Source organism: Carlito syrichta, unplaced genomic scaffold, assembly GCF_000164805.1.
Source record: "Carlito syrichta isolate Samal-C Ts95f unplaced genomic scaffold, Tarsius_syrichta-2.0.1 Scaffold303646, whole genome shotgun sequence".
NCBI classification, from domain to species: domain Eukaryota; kingdom Metazoa; phylum Chordata; class Mammalia; order Primates; family Tarsiidae; genus Carlito; species Carlito syrichta.
The window spans coordinates 702,354-729,927 of record NW_007247742.1 but is presented as its reverse complement, the minus strand read 5'-3'; the positions used below and the strand labels follow the sequence as shown (position 1 = coordinate 729,927).

The 27,574-nt window shown below is 41.1% G+C and overlaps 1 protein-coding gene across 1 annotated transcript in view; it reads left to right on the top strand.

Annotated features, from left to right (window-relative positions):
- The first annotated feature begins 18,496 nt into the window (after positions 1-18,496).
- The window catches only part of NHEJ1 (non-homologous end joining factor 1), a 48,544-nt gene continuing 39,466 nt past the window's right edge, over positions 18,497-27,574 (top strand). Inside the window, exon 1 of the mRNA XM_021712780.1 lies at positions 18,497-18,689. The gene's annotated coding sequence lies outside the window, so the exon portion shown is untranslated. The remainder of the gene's footprint in view (positions 18,690-27,574) is intronic.

The window sequence follows — 27,574 nt, the reverse complement described above, 5'->3', positions numbered from 1 at the left end:
TACCTTGGTTTATACCTCTGTTTTACCACTTATCACATTGTTATATTATTGTTCTTATTCCTATAAGACTGGCTTTTTTCTCCACTAGTCTATGGACTTTTTGAGGCAAGGACCATGCTGAATACATTTCTATATCCTCAGTTCTTTGCATGGGTGCCAAGAAGTGGTAGGCCCTTGATAACTTTGGATGCACATTTTGATAAATTTAAAATCCTGGTGGATTTTAGGAAAATTAAGGCAGTGTGGCCTGAGAATACAGTGTTGCATGTTAGACCTATATTTGGGGTCTTCAGTTATTCTCATGGTTTATTTTGCAGCTTTGGATAAATAACTTGTCTCAGAGTCACTATTTTCTCTTTTGTAAAATTGGAGGCTCATCTCTTTTATACTATTGATGTGGGAGTGGGGAAGCCCTGCAGAATTGATTAAGAAAGTATTAATCCGGATGCTATCATAGGAAGGGTATTGGCATTTCTTTTAAACTAATTTTTATTTTATTATAGAGATGTAGGGTGCAAGTAAGGACAAACTACAGAAGTAGGCTGCATGCAGATGAAGTTTGGGCCTCCAACTGGCCCTCACTCCCTCAGTATAGGACCAGGTATCCTTTATGTTGTTACATTCCCCCCTCCCCCACCTGCAGTGCCTAGCAACTGCTGATCCCTCCTTTGTGCTAATGTGATTAATGTTCACATCCTACTTATGAGTGAGAACATGCAGTATTCAGTTCTTTGTTTCTGTGATCGATCACTAAGTCTGATGGTCTCTAACTCTATCCAATTTACTGCGAAGTCTTCTTTATGGCTGTGTAATACTTCATCGTGTATAAGTATGACGTTTTCTTTATCCGGTCCATTTTTGATGGGCAGTAGAATTTGTTCCCTGGTTTTGCTGTTGTGAATAGTGTGGCAATAAACATGCATGTGCAGGTAGGTCTCTTTTTTTTTTGAGTTGGAGTCTCACTCTGTCGCCCAGACTGGAGTGCAGTGGCCGCTCCCGGCCACCGCAGCCTCGACCTGCTGGGCTCCGGCGATCTTTCCACCTCATCCTTCCAAGTAGCCAGAATTATAGGCATGCACTACCACGCCCGGCTGATTTTTTTTTTTGATTTATTGTAGAGATGAGGTCTCACTGCCCAGGCTGTTCTCGAACCCACGGGCTCAGGCAATCCACTCACCTCAGCCTCCCAAAGGTGTGGGATTACAGGCTGAGCCACTGAGCCCGGCTTAGGTCTCTTTTTGGTAGAACGATATATGTTCCTCCAGGTATAGTCCCAGGAGAGGGATTGCTGGATTGTATGGAAGGTCAATTTCTAGTTCTTTTAGGAATTGCCACACTGCTTTCTATAGAGGTTTTGAACTAGCTTACATTCTCAACAACAGTGTAGAAGTATTCCCTTTTCTCCACATCTGTACCAGCATCTGTTGTTTTTTGATTTATTAATGATGGCCATTCTTCCTGGGGTAAGGTAGTATCTCATTGTAGTTTTGATTTACATTTCTCTGATGATTAGTGATGAATAGACACTTTTCAAAAGAAGACAAACAAGCAGCCAACAGATTCATGAAAAAATGCTCTGCCTTACTAATCATCAGGGTATTGATATTTTGAAACCAACTACTTTAAAAGTACTGATCCTCTAGGTTCTGGGTGGACCAGCCTCATCTATTATATCTGAAGATCTGAGAGATATAGATAGTTGTAGTTTTAGCTTTCCATTTTATAGATAAAGAAGTTGAACCTTAAAGAGGTTATGTAACTTGCTCAAGGTCATATAGCTATAGCTTTATGTTTAGGACTTCCCATATTTCTTGACTCATAGTCTAGAATTATTTCTGTTTTGTTTTGCTACTTTAATTGGTTGTGTACACCAGTTAAGGGAGACATAAGGATTAGGGCAATATGGATTTCTTGTGACCTTTGGAGTCACTGCACTGTCTTCAGAATGTCCTGCATAGCTGCCAGAACTGAAAGGTTTCCTACTAGGGCTATAGAACTTCTTATGAAAACTGCATCTTTTCAGCTACTTTGCCCAGGGTCCTACAAACAGGACACAGAAAGGTCATGGGGTCACCCAAGACTGAACTGAAAGGATGTGCCATCAAAATAAGCAACATGGAATAGGAAGATAAACAAACCAGGGAGAGAGCGCGGTATGAAGGTGCAGGGGGGCCAGGGCCGATGTCAGAGGGCCATGCGGTCATTGCCTGGGGTCAGTTTTAAAAATTTTCATTGGGATTATTGCTAGGCAAGAGACCATAGACACAGGGCACAGGGGACAGTAGGAGAGGCAGGTTTCTAGGATACTAAAGCTAGGAGAAATGAGGATTAAACCAGAATTACTTTCCCCTATTTGATCCTTTTGTTTTTTCTCTCCTGAGAGTCTCTGATTTCTTATTTCCAGGGAACCTGAGGGACATAATCAGTAGTGGGCTGACTAGAGGGGGCAATACTGACAATATTGATTCAAGTTAGGGCTGGGTGGGGTGGCTGTTGGCATGATCCTCATAGAAGGCAAGATCCTCCTACTGAGCAATTCTTAGCACTAGGGTTTGAGTGGCACCTTTAGGAATGGAAGAAGAATCAGGGAATTGGGGACTGTTATTGAAAAGCAGTAGGAATTGTATTAAAGAGGAAGTTTAGGCTGACTGGACTGGCATAGGCCACTCTCAGTCTAGTCCACTGGAGGGAGTTCCTTCCTCTGGCCCTGTCTGTGCCTCTCTCTCCCCATCTGGTTGCCATCAGGCTGTGTGGCTGCTGGCTAGCTCTTTATTTATTTATCGCAGTGTAATGGGGTAAGGAGGGAGCTGGCCTAAGGCTGGCATTCCGAGGCCATGCCACTGAGCCACAGGCGGTTTGCATGGGTGTGTGAGTCATTGGGGCTGCATGCTGCTCAAACCAGACGCGGCCAGGCTTAGGGACAGCACGCAGCCCAAAATAGAGCCCCGCCCTCTGCAGCTGGCAACCTCTGGCTAGGAATCAGCCCTTGACACCAAAACCTGGGCAGTTGCGTGAAACTGGCTTCCTTTGGGAGGGGGACTTTAGTAGAGATAGAGATTTTGTAATTCTTTCCTTCTTGATCTTCATAGGAAGGTATTCAGCATAGCAGTCATTCCCACTGCTGCATTCTGAATGCCTTATAAGACTTAAATAATTTGTTCAGTGTAATACCTTAGCTAAGAAATTTGGGGGCTATAGTTAACATTGATTTGACTCAGCATCCTAAATGTAGCTATGGTCATTATATCATGTCTAGTTTTAGTTACTATCTTCATCCCCTGTCTGCTTACAGCCTGATTCTAGAGCAGATGCTTCAAGCTATGAAGATATTTATTGCTGCTCTTATGAAGCTAGAGGATATATCAAAGATGCCAGGGGAAGATGAGCAGCCCTTTAAACTGAAAACTGCCATCCTGTTAAATTCATTCACAGTTCTACTTGGTTTCCTTGACTGACTTTCCATCTTTTACCTGCCCCCAAAACAATATTGCCCAGGATTGTGGCTTTGATTCTCTCAGCCTTCACTCTCCTACTCTCTGGGTTGGCTCATTCAAACTCCCATGTCAATTATTGTTAGCATACCACTGAGTACCAGCTTTTTGTCTCCACTGTGTTTCAGGCCCATATTTCTTTCTGCATATTTCTTTATTCCCACCTGGATGTCCTATAATGCACATTCTGAACATGTCCTAAATGAGTTATCTACTCCCTCAGAACCAATTTCTCTTATATTCCTTATCTTGGGGAATTATACTATTATCCATTCAGTTTTTTTTGTTTTTTTGTTTTTTCTTTTTTGAGTTGGGATCTCACCCTATCTTCCAGGCTGGAGTACAGTAGTATGATCACGGCTTACTACAGTCTCGGCCTTCTGGGCTTGGGTGATCTGCCTCAGCCTTCTCGCCCTCTCTTTCCCCCCAAGTAGCTGGGACTACAGGCATGCGCCACCATGCTTAGCTAATTTTTTAATTTTTTGTAGAGAAGAGGTCTCGCTATGTTGCCCACGCTGATCTTGAACTCCTGGACTCAAGCAGTCCTTCCGCCTTGGCCTCCCAAACTGCCGGGATTACAGGCATGAGCCACTGCGCCCTGCCTATTCATTCTGTTTTCTAAGCCAGAAATTTGGGAGTCACCAACTTTCCTCTTTGTCTTTACTTTCAAAGTCTTACTTATGGACCATCTTTTGAATATACTCTTCTCTGTTCCAGCTTCCATTGCTTTAACTAGCCATTTATCCCTCTCTTTTTTGTCTTGGCCATGGCTTGGATCCTAAATTGTCTCCAGTCAGTCCTTATTCCCCTGCAGTTGAACTTGTAGTTATGTCAGGGTGATTTGTTTGAAACAGAAACTTGATTATGCCACTTTCTTGCTTAAAGTCCTTTAGCAGTTCCCAGTTGCCTACAGGATAAAATTCAAACTCCTTGCATGGCACATAAGATACCTCATGATTTGGACCTCTTCAACCTGATCCTCTGTCACTTCACCATAGTACCCTGCACTTTTCTCATACTGAAGTACTGACAGCTTCCTGTTTGTATATATCTTGATCCATTTGCCTGGTATTCTCTTCTTTCTTGTCCTCATGGCAACTCCTGTTCAATGTTCCAACTCTGCATGGGCATTGTTCCTTTGTAAGTCTTCCATGACAGTTTTTCTTTTGCTTAGTCTCTCCTTTTTCCAAGTTAGACACACTGTCCTGCAGTCCTTACAGCCCCCTGTACATACCTCTACCATAGCATTTGTCATAAAGGAGGATACAGATAAAGGAAGGGTAGGCTGGCAGGGGACACTTGAGTTGACTGATACTTTCCCGTTTAGGTTTTTTTTTATTGCTTGTCAGTTAAAAAAAAAAAAATGTTTTTTTATTTATTAAAAGCAAGGTTTTTAATGCTTGTCAATCCCTTCTCCTCAATATGCTTTCTTAACAAAGCTTCCACACCATAACCCTCTTCTTTTTTTCTTCCTACCTCATTGATTTTTCTTTCTCTGAATCTTTTGCTGGTTTTTCTTCTCCCTTATCTCTTAATGTTGGAGTGCCCCAGGACTCAGTCCTTGGTGCCCTTATCTTTTTCTCCTCACTCCCTTATTGATCTCAACTAGTCTTATGGCTTTAAATGCCATCTTGTTGATGAATACCAAATTTATTTTTCATTCTAGACCCCACTCTAGAACTCCAGACTGCCTGCCCAAACATTTCCATGTGGAAATCTAAAAGATATCTTAAACTCAACATGTCCAAAACTGAACTTCCAACTTATCCCCAAATTTGCTTTCATAACAACCTTCTCCCATTTAAGTTGATGGAAACTTTATTTTTTTACTTGCTTGAACCAAAAACCTTGGAGTCATCCTAATTTCTGTCCTTTTCTTGCATCTTACATGCCATCCATCAGGAAATTTCATTGGTTCTACCTTAAAAATATACCTGTAATCTCACCTCTGCCACTACTATACCAATCTAAAGCACCATTATCTCTTACCTGCTTTATGCAAAGACCTCCTTACTGGTATCCTTGCTGCTACTCCTATCTTCTACTGGTCTATTACCAACAAAGCAATCTTGCGAATACGCAAGTCACAAGAGGCTGAGGTGAGAGGATCCCTTGATTTCAGTAGTTTGAGGTTGCAGTGAGCTATGATCATGGCACTGCACTCCAGCCAGGGTGACAGAGTGAGACCTTGTCTCTAAAAACAAACAAACAAACAAATTAAAACACAGGTCACATGATACTCTTATGATCAAAATTTTTCACTGGCTTAACTTCTCATTTACAGAGTAAAATCCAAAGACTTTACAATGGCATAGAAGATCTTATGATCTGGACTCCATTACTTTTTTGACCTCATCTCCTACTCTTCCTTCCTTCACTCACTCCATTGTAGCCATACTAGCTTCTTGATGATTTTTGTTTTTGTTTTCATTTTTTGAGTTGAGGTCTCACTCTGTAGCCCAGGCTGGAGTGCAGTGGTGTGATCACAGCTCACTGCATCCTTTACCTCCTGGGCTTAGGCGATCTTCTACCTCAGCCTTCCAAGTAGCTGGGATTGCAGGTGCATACCACCACACCTGGCTAATTTCTTGCTGTTTTTCTAACACTCTAAGCATCTCCTTCTTTTAGGCCTTTACACTGGCTGTTCCCTCTGTCTAGAGCACTCTTTCTTCAGATATTTGTGTGGCCAACTCCCTTATTCCCTTTAAGTCTGTATTAGTTAGTCAGTCTGTTGCTGTGTAACAAATTACCCCAAACTTAATGGTCTAAAACAATAAACATTTATGATCTTGTACAGTTTTTGAAGGTTAGGAATCTAGGAGCAGCTTAGTGGGGTGATTCTGGCTCAGGGTCTCTCATGAAGTTGTAGTCACAAAGTCATCTGGTAATGCAGTTGTTGTAAGGTCTCTCACTGGCTGTTGGCAGGAGGTACCATTTCTTGCCACATGACCTTTCCATACAGCTGTTTACTTGACATGGCTCTTGCTTCCTCTAGAGCCAGTGATCTAAGAGACAGAGAAAGCGAGACTGAGACCAAATGATACTGCAGGCTTTTTATAACCTAATTTCAGAAGTGGCATTCCATCACTCTCTTGCTGTATTCTCTTTATTAAAATTGAGTCACAAAGTCTAGGTTACACTTAAGGGGAGGGTAGTTAAGAAGGAGAGCTGTGCCAAAGAGTCTCGGGACATATCTACATAGACTATATCCATCTACATGGACTGCAAGAACATCTTTGTTCACATGTCACCTTCCCAGTGAAGTTTACTGACTACTCTGTTTAAAGTTGTAAGCCACATCCCTGACCCTCTGCACCTGGCACTCCCTTCACTTTACCTATTTACCATGCTCTACTTTTTATTTTTTCCATAGCACCTACTTTCCAACATGATACTATAAAATTTACTTATTTTATTATACTTATTATTTATGGTCTGTCTTCCCTGCTATAATATAAGCTCAGCAATGACAAAGATGTATGTTTTGTGCACTGGTCTATCCCAAGTGCCTAGAGCGGTGTCTCCACACACAGTAGACACTCAGTAAGTATAGATGGAGAAATTGAGCCTTAGAGAGGTTAAGTAACTTGCCCATGGTCATATAGCTATAGTTTTATGTTTAGGGCTTACTGTCATTCATTCATTATTGAATGGATGAAGGTGTCATATATTCCTACTCTTCTTTATTTTCTCCAGCTTATGAATAGGTCATCAAAAGGCTACCTCTTGGTAGCCTTAAACATAGACAGTCTTGCATGTAAATAAATGAGTAGCCTAGGGAGAAGCTCACTGTTGCATTGCTATTCTACTATCTGCCTTGTTTCTTTGACATTTATGTTTTCTGAGAGGTAGTCTCAAATTTGGGATGAAGTATAAACCTTAAATCTTTTATTATTGAAAGATCCTAGAACCTCTTTTTTTTTTTTTGAGTTGGAGTCTCACTCTGTCGCCCAGACTGGAGTGCAGTGGCCGCTCCCGGCCACCGCAGCCTCGACCTGCTGGACTCCGGCGATCCTTCCGCCTCAGCCTTCCGAGTAGCTGGAATTACAGGCATGCACTACCACGCACGGCTGATTTTATGATTTAGTGTAGAGATGAGGTCTCACTGCCCAGGCGGGTCTCGAACCCGCGGGCTCAGGCAATCCACTCACCTCAGCCTCCCAAAGGTGCGGGATTACAGGCTGAGCCACCGAGCCCGGCTAGAATCTCTTTTTAAAGAGCCAGTCAAGACATTAATGTCTCAAAAGCCAAAGGAATAAGTACCTAACGAAATCCTGTAAAGAAAATTGATCATAGAGCCACAGGGCTTTACTTTCACAGTTAGAAGGACTGTGTACCTGTTGTTTGACATGTAGAGGAAGGCATAAGATTCAGAGTATTTTTTTAGTATTCTTTGTGGGCGTCATAAAGAGGGATAAGTCTAGATGCATGAGAATATATTCCATAGCACTGTCTGTGTCAGTTTTCTGACCTAGGGAAACTTAAAAGAATTCATTCTTTCAGTATTCAATATGCGTTATATAAGGTTTTGTGAGCATATGAAGTATGAGGTATTGTCATCAAAGATCTCACAGTGCTTAATGAATAAAGGCCATGGTGGAACGATTAGAAAAAGCTTCCTATAAAGGGTAGGATTTGAATTGGACTTTCATAGTAGGTTTACGCTACAATTGGGAACTACATGGAAGGCATTTTAAGTGGTAAGCGCATTATAAAGGATACAAAATAAGAATAAGGATGGGTAATGATTCATAGAAAATAAGGTTAGCAAGATAATAATGAGGCTAAATTGTGGGGTCCTTAAATGCTGGACTGGAGGAGCAGTGTTTTATTTTTAAAGGGTTTCTCAGCTTTTTTCTTCCTGCGATGCATTTATTTGCTCATTTCAGTCCAGTTTTTAGCATTCGTCATTATTTGCAGTGATTCTCAAACAGGGATACATATGGGAAGGAGATGAGCACTTGCGTTTTAGAGTCATGAATTGCTATTACAGATAGTGGGAAACCCTTTAAAATTTTGACTGGAGAATTGACATATGAAGGTGATCTTTTGGGAAGATTAGGCGGTCAGTGGTATGCCTGTGTGATCTGAAAAATAGTGGTGCCATTGACAGACTAGGAAAATCATGGGTGGGGTTCAATTAAATCTAATCTTGGACTTGTAAAGGAATGGTATTCCTTACTTAAAACACAAATCCACCAGTATGTGAGCTCTGGAATGAAAATCTCTAGGGAGGAAGGAATGGTTGGTTACACATGTTTCTCAACTATATTTCTTCTGAATTTTGCCTTCTCTTTGGTGTTTTCTCAGTGTGATTCCTGTAGTAACCATTGGTCCCTGCTACCAGAGGTTACCACTTCTTTACTTTTAGCCCCAGGAATAGCTGAAAAGACCTTTTTCTTTATTTTCCTTTTACAAAGCTTTATCCTTATAAAGCTTTATACTTTATCCTTTATACTTTATACTTTAAAAATAATGTATTTTAAAATTTTGAGGGAAAACAGAAAGGAAATAAATTAGAAAATCTAAATTGAATAAAATTACTCATTACCAAAGGATAGATTTCTGATTCTGGAATCCCAATAGTGAAGGACTTTCCCATATCTCAAATTCTCATGTTGTGAAAATCTCAAGATCAGGTATCACAAACTCAGATGCCTACAGGGACTAGGCATATAAACATAAATATGTATATCAGGTCAAATATAAGGCAATAGAGAGTTGTAAGGGCCTGCAGAAAATGAAATCACGCAAGCCCCTGTCTCTAGGCCCAGAGAGGCTAGTGCAGTTTAATAGGCTCTGATTCAGGTAATTGTGTATCTTAATTCATTCAAAGGAAATTACTATCTCTTATGAAGTGAAAAATATTGTTTCCTCTGTTTTGCTTCACTAGATCCAGTGTTAGTCTCTCATTTTGTTTAAATCTCCAGTCTGAGAAATCCATTTGGTTCACTTCTGTTGTGTAAGGCAGTAATGATTGATGTCTTATTTCTGGCAAATATCTAGCCCTTTCAGGCCTAACCTATAAGCTTCATATACCTACAAAGCATTTTGTGATGATTTACACAGCAGAGTCTCCCTCCTTTTCCTCCTAGTAGAGGAAGGGTTTCATAAAAATTCATTCATTTCAGTATGGCATTTAGCAATGCCTCAGCCTATTTTTAAAAATCAATGGCTTATTTATAATTAGAGTTAATTTAAAAACATAAGATGAAGATCTTTTCCACACATGTTAAATTTAAATTGATTATAGGACATACAAGCGGAATGCTCAGGAAAGAATTGAAAAAGTAGGGTTGAAGCTTGGTTTGAAAATAAGACCTATTGGGAATCTTCTACAAAGGAGTGATATTTGAAGCCATGAAAATGGATGCATCTTTTGCTGGGAAGAGCGTGGAGGAAAGAATACATGCTCAATGATTGACATTTGGGGAACGATCATAATTGAAAGAAGGAATAGGAGCCAGTGACAGAAATGTGAGACAGGAAGAGAATCATAATAGAGTAGAATAGCCAAGAAAGAGGAACTAACAAATATAAGGTACAGACTGTGTGGTGTGTGTGCTAGACACAGTGCTGGGTGTTTTATCTAAGTCATAACTTTTAATCCTTACAAGAAACCCATGAATTAGGTGATATTTTCATTTTAAAGATAAAGGAGCAAAGGCTTGGGTGAAATAATTTGCCTTAAGGCCACTTAGCTGATTTACCCATATATGTCTTGACTCAAGTCCCATCCTATTTCCTTCTGAAGGAGAGCCACAGTGCCACGTGCAGAAGAGAAACTGAAGAGAATGGGTGACTGAATGACAGAGGAAAGGTCTAGATAATTCATGATCTTGGGCAATATCAGCAGATTGCAGACAGTTAAAGAAGGATCAATTGATAAGGCAATGGAGACAGTGAGTGTAGAACTCTCACCCGAAAAGCTTCACAATGAAAAGGAAATGAGAGATACCCGGAGAGCTAGATGTAGCTTAAGCAAAATAAGATGGAAGGATGCATATGTATTTGAAGGCAAAAGAAAAGGCAGTGGAAAAGGAGAAATGCATGTCAGTGAAGGGGAAGGGATGGTGTGAGAGTGAAGACCTATGGAATCACACAGAGTGGGATTTGTAGATGGCATGAAAGGATGACTGATATTTTTAAGACAGACGACTAGATTTCTGCATACATCCAGCCTCTTTCCTCCAGGAGATACAGCCTTTTCACCAGGAATTTTAAAGCCCTTTCCAAGGACATTTGATTCTTTTTACTTATAAAGAGGGTCGGATAATTACATATTCTTTCTGTTATGATGGAAATAGCAAAATGCACAGAAGTAAAGGTATAAGCTATATTCTTTTCCTTTTCTGGACTCCCACAATGCTATTTATCTTTCTAGTTCACTTATCACTTTTGCCTTATATTATAAAGATTTCTATACCTATCTTCCCTGTTAGCTTATAGAATCCTTAAGGGCAGAGCTGTTTTGGTCATTTTGTTTCCTATTCTAAATCTACCTCAGTGCCTTGTAGATAGGAGGTACACAATGAGTGGTTGTAGCTTAAAGGTGTTGGCACCAGAGGTGTCTCTTGCATTGTCTCTGGTTATAGAAATTAAAAGAGAAAACAAAAGTATCAAACAACTTACCTTTTAGTTTCCCCTGGTTTGTCGGCTTCATAATTTTATACCTAAAGTGTTCTTTTATATCTTCATTTATGGGTGACATTTCTTTTGGATAGTGAGACGCACTGAAAAGTGAGAGTTCTATAGAAACTATGTCCTGTAGGTTGGCAGCTTAGCTGTTCAATGTTTAGTAAAGGAGACTGCAAGATTCTTGGACATCTTTGTCATCTTCCATTAGGGACTTGTTAAGGGGAAAATTGCCAGGTCTCAGGAAGAGTATTTTTTATTCAATGTGAAAGATATTTGGTCTATTTGGTTTTCTACTTAGAAGTGTAAACTCTATGTGGACAGTACTTATTAAGTACCAGTGAAGATATTAAACATGGTGCAGTTGCACTTAAAAGTTAAAACATGTTTTCTACCTTTGAAAAATGGACTTTTGAGAAAAATTAAACAACAGAACTTACACATCTACAAAGAATATTTTGAATATCTAATATATATAATATATATATTATTGGAGAGAGAGAAGAAACAGATTAATTTGGTTGGTATCTGGGGTTCTACCAGGCTGGTTTGGGAAAGGTATTTGGGAGGAGGTGAGTCTTGTGCTGAGTTCAGAGGAATATTGTGTGGGGAATGGCTGCTGAAGTAAAGGTTTATTCAGTTATACAATCTAAGGGCCTTTCCTGAGGTGGTGTGTATTGAGGGAATCTTTCAAAATGTCTTTGGTTTATGTTGTTGTTGTTGTTATTATTATTATTATTATTGGTAAAGACAGGATCTTATTAAGTTGCCTAGGCTGATCTCTAACTCCTGGCCTCTAATGATTTTCCTGCTTTGGCCTCCCACCATGACTGGCCAAGTTCTATTAATCTTATGTTTGAAGACTGAGCAATTCTTACACTATATATTGCCATCTTAGAACCTTTTCAAAGAACCCCTTCTAATTTGGTGTGAGTAAAGCTAGGAATGAAAGAGAACTTTGAGATGGGATGATAATATTGCTTGGTTTAAAGAAGGAATAGTTGATGGAAATAGCATTCTGTTTTCTGCAACCCCAGCAGCTGGGGGAAGAACAGAGTAAAATTGCTAAATTTAGTGACTACATAGGAGATATAAGTTTCAAGCAGAGTCATTCTTTTCAAATGTGTGATAACCACTCATACTGAAGTAAAGAAAAATCAATATGAAATGAATAAGATTAGCTATCTACATCCAACAGTTTATAAATATATTGCTTATGAGTCTAAGTTACATATCTCAAGGGCCTGAGCTAATATCTCAATGAAAGAAATTGCAGCATCTCAATTATCTTATCCAGAAGATTAGAGTCATGGAATTTTATGAGTTTAAAGAGGTTTTTATCAATCTAAGGATATATCAGGTGATTTTGTTTTACTTATGAGGAAATTAGGGTCCTTAAGAATAAAATAACTCTTATACAGACAAACAGTTGTAGAATTTGGCACCAGGGCCCAGTACTCTTACCTTCTGGTCCAGTAATGTACCAGGTCCATCATGTATCATTGCCTGGACACGTTACACAGCTACACATGGAACTTTATATGAGCAGTAGGCAAGATTGAAATCAATTTGTGAGCAGTATAGAGACCTAACTTAAAAGATAAGAAAGTGATATAAGGCTGGAGAGCTCTGCCTCCTTTGTTACTCCGTGTCCCTCTCTGGCCACCCTTGGTCTTGTATGCCTCTAGACTTTTATAAGTAATTAAAGAAAAACTGGTAGGTAATTAATTCATGATGTCTAAGGAGATGTCCTAACAGAGGAACAGAGTTGTATAGAATCCCAAAATAGAAAAATCAAGGAGTGACTATTAATCTAGCACAATGCCAAAAAGCAGTGATACAGTAGAGCTAGGTAAATGCCTAGCTTGCACAATGTATATGAACTATCTCTTGAGGCTGTTTCCCAATTATTACCCCTTTTCTGTATTTAATAAGCAGCACTCTCAATATTTATTCAGCTTCCCAGGAAAAAGCAGCTGAAGATGATATTTCAATAACTGGATTATACTTCACCTTATAAACTAATAAATTAGCATTTTAGTTTCAAAATTAGTCTTTTATGATATCTAGCTAGCGTTGGTAAATCCTTCAGAGTCTGATCATCTCTAAATGAACTAATGAAAACCAAGTTAGAGACTCTGGACCTTTGATGACTCCTACAACATACTGCTGACTGAACAGCTATGCAGGGTCTTTCAATCCACAAATCTATTTCCCTTCCTCAACATGTCTCATCAAAAATACTGAATGCAGGAGGTTCCTCTAACACCATCTTGAGTAACCAGCTGGGTTTAAAACCATCACAGACAAGTATTTGCTTGTTGGATACTGTACTTTTTGATCAGTACAATAAGTAGATTCAATTATACAACCCATTTAATCAAACCTAATATTATAGAAATAAATCTTCCCATCAGTTGTGTGACTTTGCCTGGCTGGAGAAACCTTTGGGATGGTGATTGGGAGGCATGGAAGTTCTAACTTGGAAGGGATCTTTTTAAGCACTCTCCTAACTCATAACTTCCTTTTCTTTAACTTCATTGGCCAGTGAAGGAGGGAAATATTGGTGCCCTTTTGCCTCTCTTTGTTTTCTTACAACCATTTTAGGAAACTTAGTGTCAATAGACTTCTCAGGTTTTGTTCCTCTGATCTAGAGGACTGGACTACTTATAGCTATACAGACCTGGTCAGAACCATTGGGTGAACCAGCAGCAATATACAGACCACTAGCCCCTGTCTCTGAAACTGCTTCTAAAACCTCAAAGCCTGAATCAAATGACCATTGTACTAGCCTCATATTGGGGCTCAGAATGTCAGTTTTCAGCTTGTCCTTATATATAAATATAGGTCTCTCTAGATATAAAAAGTGAGAGAGTCTGTAAGTTGCTTTTTTTTTCTATACCCCCTTTCATGGGAAAAGCTAATGAGATGCATATCATTAAAGGCCTGATGTTTTGTGGGATGGAGCCTTTTAAACTGGATGTGCCTGGCTTAGTTATGGCAAATATTTACCAAAAAAAAAAAAAAAGGGACATACCATATAAAATTAGAGTTCTGAAAATAGTACTGAGAGAAGGAGAAAGAAAAAAAAAAAACCAGGACAGAAAATACAGGCCAGTCTGTTTGGGGAAAAGGGAAAAAGAGATAAAATGAGAGAAACCTCGGCAGTAAAAACAGCATCTTGGTAAACAGACTATAAAAAAAATTGTGACCTGCTTTCTGGCAGGCTTGGCGACTGTCGAGCGGGTAAAGGTGGCGGAGCTGGCGTCTGTGTGGACACACGGTGCCCGGGGCGCACGGCTCCCCTGGCCGCGCAGGGCGTTAAATTTAGCCACATAATGATGGGCCTGACGAGCAGCCTCTTGTTGACCACACCATAATTACTGCTTCGCTTTATGAATTTTATTTTGCTTATTCTGTTTCCTCCTCCTTTGGCATGAAGGAGACTTGGAGTGGGGGGAGTCCCGCCCCCACATCCCTCCCCTTACTGGACAAATTAGTCTTCATAGAAACTTGGGCTCTTGGACTATGAGGGTAAAGGGTATGCTTCCTTGATTAATCAGAGAAGGAGGAAGGTTTGCTGGTCCCCAGAGCTCTTGATTTATCATAGTAAAGTCATAAGTGGGACTTAGTAGCCCTACTTCTCAGAGTTCTTGAAGAAAATGTCCTGAAGTCTTTGGTCTTAGAAGGTAGGTTAACATGAGTCTGAGAGGTTGAGACTTTTATTCTGTTTATACCCTCAAGAGCTGGGCTCCCAGCTGCTATTGGATTTTTTTATCTTTGGTCTTAAATTTCCTAGCTAACTTAGAAGTTTAGTTTTGACATTCTGCATCATGAATAGGTGTTATGTTTTATATTTTAGTCTTGATGATAACTGAGTTCACAAAGCTGAGCATCTAATGTAATCAAGTGACTCTGTTCAGATAATGTAAAAATACTGTTCAGAATATTCTGTTGAAACCTCGAATATTGTTCTTAATGGGTACTTGGCTAGATGCTGTTCTTCTTGGATTTAATTTGCTAGAGCATGGCCTTTGTTTGCGTAGTATTGTGAGGCTTAACGTTACCTACACCTCTACAGAAGGGGCCATAAGCCCTTACTCTCAGACTGAACCATATTGGGAAGAGAAAGTAGGTTGTAGAAAGAGCATTAGAAGAGTTGTATGGACTAGGTACCGGGTCATTGGGGGTGAAGTTCTTGAAGGGTGACCTAGGCTGACAGCTACCTATGGCCCCACAGTGGCCCTCGAACTGAGGAAGTGGTGGAAAAGAAAAAGCAAACAGGGGTTGTGGTCAGGGTACTGACTTGTCAGTCATTGGCTAGGACTGTCCTATTTGTGTGTTGGGGGTGGTTGGGCTCCTCCCGAGGCCAGGCAAGAACGTGTCAAGGAGAGCTTCTTGCAGCTCTTGTTTTCCCAAAACAAAGGAAACTCCTTGCATTGCTGGAAGTCGCGTGCTTGGATGCTGAGTTTGTTATTGCCTGATAACCTGGCCACCAACTCCTGCCCTCCTCTTCACCCCATACAGTCAGTGGCTTAGTAGGAGCAGCTTCCTGTTCCTCCTCCAAGGCAGCAGATTCACTCTCTATTGTACCCAGAATGGGGAAAAAAGAGGAGAGGTAGCCCTCCTACTTCCAGACTTATCCTCTTTTCTTCTAGAAACTTTCTAGGTCAGTACTTTTCAAAGTAATCTGACACATAGTCTTGCTGTGCATAACTCATATGCAAACATGTACCATGTGTGCTGTACCATACAAGTTCAATAATACTGAAACGTTTTATATCTTGTTCACTGAGATAAGTCCTCTGAACACATGTTTGGATGTTCTGGTAATGTCAAAATGCTATAAAAGTTTTTAAATGCTTATACTAAATATCTATACTTATCTCATCATGGGCTTGTTATAGAGAGTTCGCAGACCAACACCAGTTTGCTGATCATACTTTGAATAGCATGTTCTAGAACCTTAAGACCAAGTGAGTTGAGCTATTTCCTGTTGGATATTGAGGTTCTACTTTAGACCTGTTCAGTGAAGATGAATAGAAAGAGGAGTTCTTAAGAAAATTTGAGGTAGTAAGAAGATCTCAATTGCCAAGTCTTGCTAAAGAGCTCTGACACTGAGGTAGAAGGTTGGACTAAAGATTTCCTTAGTGACAAGGTTCTTTTATTCTAAAGTTAAATGGTGAAACTAAGAGATAACATTAATGACCATGATGGTTCTCCTGTAGGGTATTGATTCTAAACCTTAAACTACAACTCTTGAGGTCTTTATGAGATAAGGAAGAAAGAAAGGGAATGGATGTTTTCATTGACTTCATTTGCAGTTTATTATTATCATCTAGATATGACATCTTTCTTATGCAGATTGATCACCTATTTGGTCCATATTATCTTAGTCTTCTGTTAGGAGGCTACCAAATTGTTTCTAGAGGTTGAGAGAGCTCAGATTGAGGACAAAAGTTAATGTTGGCAGACTTGATGGAATTCAAGTAAGAGGGCCTTGGATTAGAAATGTGGATTATTGACAAGGTTACTTTACATCCATACTTAGAGATGCTGGTGAGGGGATAGCATTCAAGAATGGAGACTAAAACACTAGGTCAGTAGGACTGCTGGTTGGAAAGGACTTACCACATAGTCAAAGGTTTTTCTTTGCTAGAGACAGAGGAGAATAAGGGGACTGAGAGGGAAGACTGTTTGGCAAGTAAGCCAAGCAGACTGGAGAGTCCCATGAGGAAGGGAGTGGAAAGCTGCTGGGTTCCACAGAAAGAGCAGAAGTAGGCCCAGTCTGAACTTCTGCTTAATTTTCTCTTTTTGACACCCCAATAACCCCAGCAATATGCATGCAATCAGGAAAAGAAACTAGATGAAAGCTACTGATCAAAGTAAATTCTGGTCATGTGTCCCTGTTCAGCAGCTTCCTATTGACCTTAGGATAAAGTCCAAACTTCTTAGTAAAGCCATTAAGGTCTTTATGATCTGGCCACTACTTATATCTCCAGCTTCATCTCCTACTCTTCTGCTAGGCCACACTTACCCAGTCCCACACCACCCCATTCCCCAACCCTCATCTCTACCCATACTCTCTACCTTGCTTCCCAAATATGTACTCCAGTTACAGTGAACTGCCAGTTCCTAGAGCTCTTCATTCTCTTATCTCCAATTCTTGGCACATGCTGTTCCCTCTGGAACCCTTTCACTTGGGTAACTCTTGTTTATTGTTTGGATTCTAGTGAAGTTACCTCCTCTGGGGAATATTCTTTGGTCCTCTGAGTTCAGTTTAGTTGCCCTTCTTATATGCTACTCAGTTTACTCTGTCATAGGCCATATCAACACTGAACTGTAATCACTGGTTTTTCTAACTCCTCCCACTAGATGGTAAGTTCCCTGAGGGCAGGAATATTAAGTCTTTGTAACTTGCCTACTCCATTTTAAGCACTCAGTAAATGGTTTTAATACTATGTATTCTGCAGAGAACTTTTGCCTTTATGATTTGATTTGCTTCTCATAGCTACCTCGTGAAATGAGCTGGCTTCATTGAGTAAAATTCAATATAAATATATTGATCACCTACTCAGATAAAAAGACTAAAGACTGGTTTTTTTGTTTTTGTGTTTTTTGAAAGCTCACTAGGGCCACCTAAGGAGCTATAATGGGTTGGCTCAGAGAAATTGAGTGACCCTGAATCCCACAAGTAATTGCGGTAGAAACCAGAACCTCATCTTTTGACTTTCTAGTACAGACCTTTCTCCCACTATTCCATACTGTCTCAAAGGCTCTGTTCTAATAAAATGTATTTGAGAAGGGAGAAAACTCAGTAAACAGCATTCCTGTAACTCATTTTAAATCTGCCCATTGAACCACAGGTTCTGAAATTAGAGAAAAATGGCAAAGCTCCAAAATGGAATATCATTACATAGAAGGTCAAAGAAAAATGTTAGGACTATGAGACATGGAAATGAGCTGAGACACAGTAGGAGGGAATCCTCTATCTTGGAGAAAGATCTGAGCAACAGTGACATTTTCAGTTGCCAAAATGTTTTCCTTGGGGCTACCCTCAGAACAGAGTAGCCAAGTGGCATGAGAACAGAACTGGGCAGGGGGAAGGGCAGACACTTGCTAGCCCTCTCCCAACTCTTGGAATTCCTCTGCCACTGACAGGTAAGGCAGAGAAGCTAGAACCTTTAGGGCTGCTTTTCAGCCTTTTTTATCCTCTAGCTTTTGGGAGCTAGAGTGAATTAGTATCACCCAAATCAGCGGACACCTAGTCGGTAGGCAGGGCTGACCACAAGGCTAAGTTCAGAATTATTCCTGTGCCCTGCCTTTGGGCAGAGAAGAGCATAGCCTGGGTTCTCTCACTAGCAGAGATCAGTACATGCTAGCCATACAGGACCCAGACACTCTTTGTCCAGCTCTGTTTTCCCAGTGTCTCCTGGGGAGTGATTCAGGGCCAAGGTGACAGTGGGTTTGGAGCCCAGATGAAAGGATGGCAGGGACCACAAGACAAGATCCCTTGTGTGGTGGCCGGCTGGAAAGAGGAGGGAGTGTGGAGGGAGTGTGGAGGTCAGTGACGCAATTCCCCTGGCTCGCAGGGATGGAGGAGGAGAAGACTCGCGATGTGTCTCCTTATAAAGAGGCCCTTACCACATGAAGCAGGGGCGAAGGTGATCCCACTGTGAGTCACCCAAGAAGGGACGCCGTGTGCCCAGAGCCCAGAAGAGAGGACTTGTGGATTTCCCACTCTTTCCTTCTATGATTTTATGCGTAATATGGGTTGCTTTAGTCATGCAATCTGCACTGCCTCTCTTTCTGTCCTCTGATCCATTCTTCCTCCTTACTCTGTACTGTCTCTGATGTGTATGGGTTTTAAATTTATCAGTTTCTTCTTGATTTCTCTAGGTTTTTTTTTTAATTTCTGAAGTTTGGAATGTATTGATTTAAAGAAACTGAAACCATCCTAATTGTGGTTGCCTTTGAGAAGATGGCCTAGTGGCTCTTCTCCAAGCATGTTGTTCTTAGATCATGTTTGCTTTCCTCCTTATCTTCAACCAAGGCAGATATCATTTCCTGGACTGGAATCTGAAGGGATTCTAGGGGGCCCCTCAGTTGAAGGCTGCTCTGGCCTGGCCTTTATTGAGGTCTGGGACTGCAGAGAGCTTTGGGGAGTGTCCCTGTAATCAGCCAGCCACCAACCCCACACTGCCTTGTAATAAAGCAGCACTATATTTGTTCTGTTTATAGTCTTCTCTGTAATAATGTCACAGCCCTTCTCTCTCTTTGGGGAGATTTTCTGGGTAATAGAAAATTTTGAAATGTTAAAGAGGGTTGTAGACTCAAAAATGTTTTTATGTCTTAAGTTGGGAAGATGCCCAGGAAATGCATGCAGTCCATGGCCTTAGGAAGGAGCGTGTTGTGGTGAGCATGTTGTGTGTGTGTGTGTGTGTGTGTGTGTGTGTGTGTGTGTGTACGCACACGCGCACTGTAGCTGTGAGGACCATATTTGAGAAGGGAGTGTGGGAGAAACTGTGGGTGTGTGCTGTGTGGCTGAAGTTGGTGTGGGGTGCACTGCATTCATGGTGGTGGTGAGTAGAGAGCGTGGTTGGAGTGGGGAGTGTGAGGTATGTAGAAAGGGCCAGTGGAATGATGGAAAACTCTGTTTTGGCAGATTTCAAAACTGTCAGGTATGTTGGATGGTGACAACTACAAGTCTGGTTCCAGAATGGAACTTTCTAAACCTCACGTTCCACTTATTTTCAGCCATGCCCCCTTTCCTCTACTCACCAGTCTTTTCAGGTATAGGTTCCACACAGCTTTGTTGAAGTTTCTTGTTCCTCCTGCCTCTTCCTCCCAGTTCCTCATCTCTTTTTTTGTTAACCAGGAAAAAGTTAGAGACAAATTGCTATGAAGGGAGAGTGAACAGTAAGCCATCTTGATCTGGTTAGTGAAAGCTAGCCTGATGTCCCAGGCTGAAGACTTTGAAGTTTGTCTAGTATGGTGAATGCTGAGAGTTTTTGCCAGGGCTATTCCTAACAATTCTATTCCTCCAATTTCCCTCCTCCTCTCTCTACCTCTGCCCAACCACCCTCCCCAACCCGGATTCTATAAATACTTTATTATATGGCACTAATAAAACTTCAAGTATTTCTTTTTATTAGAGCTACATAATATGGTAATTGTGTGACAGAACACAGCTCCCGTGAGCAGCTCCCACCCTCTTCCTAGGTGTGGCCTCTCACTACCTCAGCTTGGGCTAGGCCCACAGGCCTCTCTTTTCCTCTTGAGTGTGGGTGAAGGGGGCTGGGTCAGCTTTTCAGGCAGAGCTTAGGGGTCAGAGACTTTGAGTAGCATCAAACTAGAGGAGTAAAGAGGTAGTGTTCCAGTTTTAAGTGTATTCTGTCCTGGTTTGTGAATACAGCAGGAATCTTATTATTAGCATTAATTCCAGCCATTACATGGGGCCACTTAACCTGTCTTTCCTTTTTATAGTTCTGTCATTAGTTTTTGAACTTAGACCCAGGGCTAGGGGTATGTGGGTTTCTTTGGTCGACTCTGATTTGCAGTACTTGGTGTTTTGGGGTTATTTGTTTGTTTGCTTTTAATAATGGTCATCATTCTTTCTGATATCTCCTGGACTCAGGATCTGTAGGTGCGAAAAGAATCTGACCTGTTCTGTCTCTTACTGTTTCAATCCTAGAATAATTTTCCTCTTAAGCCTTGGTCATTTCTCTCTGTCCACTAGTGTCAGGGAGGGTATGAGGCTAGAAACTCCACAGTCTATAGATCTTTCATTACTGTTAATGTGTGACATGCAAAATGTCTTTGATGCCTACTTGAGCCTTATGATTTGATTCTGCTTTTTGTCCAATATGATTTGACTTTCAAACTCCACCACCCCCCACCTACCCCGTTGTAGCTATTAAACTAGGTCGGTCAGTGTATCCAGTGTTTTTCTTAATTGAGTATGATTTAGTTTCGATATCCTAACTTCTGCAAAACTTGAGAATTGGGGATTCCTGCCTGGGTAGCAGCTAACAGAGCCCCCAGTGCCAGGGACATAGAATACAATGTTTAGTCCTTTCTTAACTGTCTGTGCCTAGTGTTTGCATTGGGGCCAATCCCCAAACTGGACTCTGCTATCCACTCTTTACTCCCCATGGGGATGTATGGGCATATGCTCTTTCTACCTTTTGGACCTAGCCAAGGTTAATATTAGACCTTCTAGCTGGGCTGCTGTTCCCGAAAACCACAGGGTGTTGTTAATATTCATGTGACCACAGAGCTTCATCAATATTCATGAGGTATCTGCAGTCTCCCTTCAGGCCTTTAGCTTGGAGAAAACAGGAATGATTAGAGTTTCTAGAACTTAAAACTAGCCATATTTCCTGGAGTCTGTTGAGGAGGAGGCAAACCTTAAGAGTGAATGTCTGGGCTAGGAAAAAAAAGGAGTTTTCTGGGCTAGGAAAAAAAGGAGTCGCAAACTGGTCGGACAACTTAGTGGAGTTGTGCTGGATGGCTGTTATTAATGTTATCATCCTCATCCATCATTTATTGAATGCCACTGTGTTTAGATACTTGTACTGGTACTGCAGAGGATAGGAAGCTAGCATTTGTAAGTACTTACTGTACTAGGGGTACAATGATGACTGACATAATTCCTGTCCCAAGAAGCATATGGCTCAGGAGAGACAGACACATACCTATCTTACAAGATAAGAGTGCTGTAATAGAGACAAACAAGAAGTACTGAATGAGACAGATGAGGAAGGCATTCTCTGGTGGGGAAATTAGTGGAGGATTCCCAGGAAGCACTTGAAAGATTTGGTGGATCTAAAGGAAGGAAAGTAAAATTTTCTGTGACTGTTATAACCTTCAACAAGGCATAAATCCCCTATAAATATCCTCGCAGTTTCCCTGCTTACCAACCTTGACTGTTGCTCCCTTTGTCAGATGCTTTAGCTCTGATCTAGTATCTTGTTTTTTTGGTTTTTTTTTTTGAGTTGGAGTCTCATTCTGTCGCCCAGACTGGAGTGCAGTGGACGCTCCCAGCCACCACAGCCTCGACCTGCTGGTATCTTGTTTTAATAGAACTTATTTTCTATAAAGTAGTCTTCTGTTTGTTAAGTGGGAAATTTTGCCTTCCTTTTTTTTCCTGAAAGATTTAACTGGTAAGAGCTCCCAATTGTGATATAGTCCTTGGCATAGTTTGGGTATTTTTTAAAAAGATAAGTGTAATTAAAAATAGCATGAGAACCCCAGCCCCCCCCCCCATTGTACTTATATTTAGTTGAGCTCTTAGGATTTTGGTATTGTGTTTGAAAGATGCAAGTGCCCGTACAATAATCAGGACAATATTAAAAGGGATGAACATAGAACAAACTTGAAAAAAATCTAAGGACAATGGAATTACTTAATTCAAAGAGTAGACTGAATGGTAATTTATTCTTTTAAATGTGAAAAATTAGCATAAGTAGGATGGTAAATAGCTTTTCTGCATTTCATTCAAGATAATGCAAGAAGAGATAGACTTGAATTAGAGCAATAGGGATGTGGTTGAAGCAAAAATAATACTTAAAAAAAAAATCTGACTAGAATATGTTTCTAGTTTCTAGGTTTGGAAACTTCTTTCCTAGAATTTTTAAAGATTTTTTTCCTAGTGACCAGTGTAGTGTAGTCCTGCCTGGGAAAAAATAAACAGGATTCTATGACTGATTCTCTATCCCCCTCTATTTATTGGCTTATCCTAGGGCCTGTCAGAAACCTTTCTGTCTTCTACAAGGTGGCAGTTATACTTGACGGAGCCCTATGTATTTCCTGAATTGATATTTGGGAAAATACCTGCATATAATTTAAGCTATCAATCCTAGATATTGAATAAATATCACCTCTCCTTCATTCTTTCTGCTACAGACCTATAAATCTTGAGTCTGAGGAAGCAGACCTTGGAAGCTGGCACATAGTTCCTAGAGTTAGGTCCAGGAATGAATTTTAGGAAAAATAAACTTAGCTGGAAAGAATAATATCAACAATTCTTATTATATACCCATCCACTGCCCCCTACTCTATACATCCTTCCTCTCATATTTCTTCATTTTATCGTCAGTCTTTTCAAATCTGTTTATATTTTTGTCTTGATATTTGCTGTTCACAGGGCATTCTTTAAAGATAATGATAAATTTCTACACTACCTTAATGAGTCAGATAAAGGATGCTAGAATGTAGCTTCCATGAGAGTACAAATCTTGTATGACTTATTCATCACAGTACCTTTAGTTCATGTCTAGTATATAATAGGTGATACAGAAATATTTGTTAAATCAGTGAACACATATCTTCATTTGTGAGATGAACTGACTTCTCAACGAACTTACTACAAACTAGAATGGTTGTCCAGTTCAAGACCAGCCTGGGCAACATAGCAGTGAGACCCTATCTCTACAAAAACTAAAAAAATTAGCTGGGTATGTCAGCTCTCATCTGTAGTCCCAGCTATTCAGAAGTCTGAGGTAGGGGGATTTCTTGAGTCCAGGAGTTTGAGACTGTAGTGAGCTATGATTATGCCACTGCACTCTGGCCTGGGTGACAGAACAAGACCCTGTCTTTCTAAAAAATAAAAATGTTTGTTCAGACTGAGGACCATAGGAATTGTAGAATAGTATAAAATATATGCCATTGCTTGTTGGGTGACATTGCTCTCATTATAGTGTTTGATGACAAACATTAGATCGTGTTTGTACTGTTAGATTTCTACCTAAAACCAAGGAAACCAAAACAATATAATATAGAAATCATTAAAAAATATATGGACTCTATTAAGTAGAGAAAAGGCTTATTAAGCATTTACCATTCCCAAATCAGCAAGACTCTTAAGAAGGAATTTTACAAATGAATGGCTATTAAGACTGGAAATAAAAATCCTGTGAGAAGATTCTGGCTAGTTGGAGTTCTTTAGACATCTGTCCCAGGAAGCAGAAGAATAATGGAGCACTGGAGAAATCCAGTGCACACTATAGGAATACTGCCTTTGATAGAAGTCATGGTTTCTGTTCTGTTGAATTAAATTCCTTCAGGGCTTATGAATTAAGAAAGGTAAACTTGAGGTTCATCCAGTTCAAGGATCTAGTCTACTCAGCTATCAGGAAAGGACAGCAGGTGGCGCCAAAACATTGCTGTTCTTGTACTGACAGGGAAAAGAATTGGAATTGTGAGAGGGAGGATTATCTTCAGAATTGTGTATGGGAGAGTGGGGTATTGGTTACCCTGGCAGTTGCTGAGATAAGAAATTCTTGTAGGCTTAGTGTCTTCTAGCTCCCCATTACCTGGTGTCTATACCTCTTGTATCCTACTTTGGTAAGAAGGGAGGGGAGATCCCAGTAAATCAGAGTAGAAGATAAGCCAGTTCACATTATTTCCCTTGCAAGACTTTCTTTTAGGACTGATTCTTCCAGATGCCATGGTTTCTAAGGATGTTGTCTCATTTTGTGAGCCTCTTTTTCACTTCTGTAAATTTGTTTCTATCTTTTAACAGATTTCTATCTTTGAATACTTTTCTGGTTTCAGGACATTTCTTTATGGATGGATTTCTTTTTTTAATTTGCCCCCAACTCCAGTTTCTCTGGGAGGCTGGAAGCAGGATTAAGGGAGTGAGGAATGAAGAACATCACCCCTGGACTACTTTAAACTGAAGGTGCTGGTTTAGACAGCAGAGGAAGACAGGGAAACTTGGTTTATTAAAGGCTCATTGGTTCTGAGAAGGAAGCAGAGCACTGTCAAGACTATGGGACACCAAAGCAGACTGTTACAAGTCACCTCAGGATCTGCTAAAACTCAGAGTCTGGCTCTTTAGCATGGTGTGCTGGAGCAGGCTCAGGCTTTCCCAGCCGGCACTGTTTCCCAGCCTAGGACAATCTTCTAGCATTGTCCCTGACGCCCCTAATTTCCCCACTCCCTTCATAAACCCGCCGGGCTGTCTCCAACCTTCATTCCTTAAGTTTGTTCCTTGGGCCTCCCCCCTTCCCTGGGGCGGGTTTAAGGGCTGGGCGGAGCTGTCCGCCTGAATCCCCTGTGGCCCCTTTGGTTCCTGGTTCTATATATATCCCTGTCCTTCTCTGCACAGGGTTTGATACGGCTTTATGGGCATTTCCATCCGCTTTACAGACACAGCCATCACAGAGGCGTGTTTCACCCGAGAAACCTCAGTGGAGCCTGGCCTGTAGCGGACTCAGTCTGGCCCCCTGAATCAAGGCTCTCTTCTCTTCCTGCCCTCCCTGTTCCTCCCCCTCCATCTTCCCACTACCTACCCCCAAGTGAATAACAGAGGTCTGGGGAGCACTCAGTCACATTGGCAGAGCATTTTGAACCCCCAGAGACTTGTGGATAATTCCTTAGTGTCTGTTCTCCACTAAGTTAGTTGGGGAAGGTATGAACCCTACTTCTGGCTTAGATTCTGTTGTAATAGAGTAGTCCAACATTTCATGAAAAGAATCTAGTGGGTGCTGGCAGGTTCTCTTGGGGCATGTGAAGAGAAAGAAGACTAGCCTTTATAAACTGAAGCTGGAGGAGCCAATGGGGTCCTAGTGAGAAGGTCAGGATTAGAACTCAGTTATGTGAGTTAAAGGGGCAGTGTTACTCAAGACAGTCGCTAAGAAAGAATACTCCCCTAGGGTGCTCCCTTTGGCTCATTTTCTGGCCAGGAGATCAAATGGTAGAATCTGGTTTAGAAAGATACGTTTTGCATAAAGTAAAGGAGAAACTGATTTAAAAGGCTAAATGTGCATGGGGAAGGAATAGGATCTCTCTGCCCCTACCCCACCCCTGTTTTAGGATGTCTGACATCCCAAATAATCATACTAGCTACCATTTTTTGTACCTATTGTGTCGTTAATCTTCACAACCTTTTTATGAGTTGGTATGAAGAGTGAAACTGAGATTCAGAAAATATAAGTTGCCCAAAGTCACATAGCTAATGAATAAGTGATGAAGCCAGCTTTCAGACCCAGCCAGCTGAATCCAAAGCTCATGCTCTTTCCACTACACCATGATGTCTCCCTATGGAGCCCATCAGAAGGTGACAACTGATTCTTAGCTTGTGGTTTGAATAATGTTTAGTCTCTTTACGTTATTTAAAATTTTGCATTTCCACATGGTACCTACCACCTGTGTTTACTTGTGAGTTTCCTGGCAGTCTGACTGATTCTTTGAGCCTGGGAATTCCCAGGGCACCAGGATGCTTGGCTGTGCCCTCTAAAGGATTGGCACATCTGTGTGTGCATCTCTTTGTTATTCACCACGTGAGTCCAGTCAAGGAGGCAGCTCTCTGTTGCCTAGAAGCCTCCATCCCTGGCTTAGAGACATCAGTCCATTTGTGACTCTGCTGTCCAGAGTAGCCTGCTTAGGTATTTTCTTTCCCCATGATGTTTACTGTTCTTTCGTGGGATTTCAGATTTCCATGATGGCGGAAGGCTTGTAAAATGAAGGGGTGGAGAAGGGTTACTGTGGCAGGAGCCCGGGCCAGGCCAGGTCGAGCCAGCAGCACAGACAGCTTTTATAATGGTGTGCAGGGCTAGGAGGCTTGTAAAGGCGATGCAGGCAGATAGGGGGATAAATCATGCAAGCAGTGGGCAGGGTGGTGAAGCCGAGGTTAGGAATTAACTTTGTGTTGGATGGAGCCCAGGTTGTGGGATGGGAAGAGAGGCCTCTCCTCTTTTCCTCTCCTCTCAGCTCTGTTCTTTGCCTCTCCTTTCTGTTGGCCCTATTCACTGCAGGCTGTGACATGTTTGCCCTAGCCCTTCCTGTCCCTCTTCCAAGTTGCCTGAACTAAATCAACAAGGGAGAGGGTACCCCAGAGCAAGGGGAAGAAAGTATTCCATGCCTCTACCAATCAAATTACTTTGTTTATTGCAAATGTGGAATGGAACCTGCTGATCCCTTCCTTCCTATAGCCATGTATAGGGGTGCCCATCCTCATTCCTTTCTGCTTGTTCTCATGTATTATAGCCTTTATGTAGGAAATGGACTTGAATCTTTTTGGATCATTAAGAAAGCAGACAGTGCCCTTTCAGCTGTTCTGAGATTCTCCATCTTGATACAGCATCTCAACCTTCCCGGGCCAGGGTATAGGCCTTGACTGGTTTCTTTTGAGGACTGAGGCAAATCCAAATCCTTTCTTTCAGGAACTGTTTTTGATGATAGCATCTTTTTCTTGTGGGGTCTCTGTGTGTCACATATGGAAATGAGTAGGGAGCTGGGAGAAGTACACAGAAAGGCCACATAAGTTGTCAGAGTGGACTTTGTGTGTAGAAAGAAGTTGAGGTTAAATTTTCTCTGAAAACTTGTGCATGTGTTTATAGTGGCCAAGTGTTAAGAGGTGAGTGCTTTATTGCAGGGACTTTTTTTATAAGCTTCTTCATGTCAGGGTTGTGTCTGTTATGATTTTATTTATCCTTCCAGCC